General features: G+C 49.3%; 1 protein-coding gene across 2 annotated transcripts in view; it reads left to right on the top strand.

The window, feature by feature from the left end:
* The window catches only part of SHOX (SHOX homeobox), a 17,746-nt gene that overhangs the window by 11,860 nt on the left and 4,562 nt on the right, over nt 1-1,324 (top strand). The window lies entirely within an intron of this gene.

Genomic DNA, 1,324 nt, shown 5'->3' with positions numbered 1-1,324 from the left:
AGTTTAGGTAGCCAGCTCTCGTTTTAGCTTTGTGTCTTGTGTACCTCGAGATTCTTCAATTCATTCACCTCCCAGTTTATGCATTCATCCTTGGTGGCCCTGACTCTGGAGCCCGAATTTCCAGCCTTAATAAGAACATGGCTTACCATGTCCAGCTAGATAGCACCCGATTCCCTGGTCTAGAGGCTAATCTATGTGGTGGAGAGCAGGCACAGGAACTCTATTCCCCTAATTGCCCTTGGATGTGGTGTGTTGCATGCAGCCTTAGAAATTTGGTAAAACTTTAATTTGAAGATCATACTCCTGCTGACTCAGGCCTATCCCCCTCACAATCTGTCTGCTGAGGACACTAACCCAGCAGAGTGGTGAAGTGAATTCTGCCTTGGGGCCAATCTCCAGCTACAGATGAGGTTGAAATGTCAAAGGGTCAAATAAAGTGAAATTTTGGTTTTTACCAGACAACATCTCTCTGGACCATATGGATTGGTTCCTCCCCTTCTCCCCCCCCCCTTTCCTTTACCCCCCTCAGAAGACTGCGGAAGGATTATGAAAGTGCACCCTTGAAGGTCATGAAGCAAAGCAGGGATTCAGCATACTTTGCTTTTTACCAACTCGTGACCCCCGAAGAATCAGTCACTGCTTGCCTCTTCGTTTCTTTTTACGGGTGTTTGCTGGAGACCTGGAGGTTGGCCAGGGTCTGACACAGATTTATAAGAGTGCAGCGACCCTTTCTTTTTCTGCCTTGGGACTTGGCAAACCCCAGTCTCCAGGGGGAGGAGACGCTGTTTCTTTTTGCTCCCCTGATAGAGGGCAAGGGTTCCAACTGGGCAGAGTAGAGGCATTTCCCTGAGAAGTTTCATCTCCATTGCCAAAGCTAAACAGAATTGAGACATTTCTTGAGGAGACTTTTTTTTTTGAGGGGGAAAAAAGACAACACTCATTCAGTAATTCTAACAACCCCTTTCCCGTCCTCTACTGCATCTTCAGCTGTAGTCACACAATTGGCTTCTCTGGAACGAGAGAGGGAGAGTACTAGCCAGGGATTTGGAGGCATGGGACCTCGTCTCTGGGCCTCAGTTTCCTCAGGTATAAAAAGGGGTGGGGTGAAGTAGATGACCCCTTCCAGTTGCGTAATTCTATTACTTCTTCCCTCTCCCTCTCCTTTCTTGGGACCCTACTGGGAGGGAGAGATAGAATATGGGGTGGAGGTGGGAAGTGCGGAGCTTAATTTATCTCCCCTAAACCTCATCTGTTTGTCCACTATTTCTCCTCTTCAACTCTCTACCCCCCCCCCCCCCCCCCCCCCCCCCCCCCCCCCCCCCCC

Source organism: Petaurus breviceps, unplaced genomic scaffold (assembly GCF_028583685.1).
Source record: "Petaurus breviceps papuanus isolate PSGF00001 unplaced genomic scaffold, PetGlider_PUasm1.0 90849, whole genome shotgun sequence".
Taxonomy (NCBI): domain Eukaryota; kingdom Metazoa; phylum Chordata; class Mammalia; order Diprotodontia; family Petauridae; genus Petaurus; species Petaurus breviceps.
Note: the sequence above shows the minus strand (reverse complement) of the source record. Positions and strands in the feature narration are given on the sequence as shown.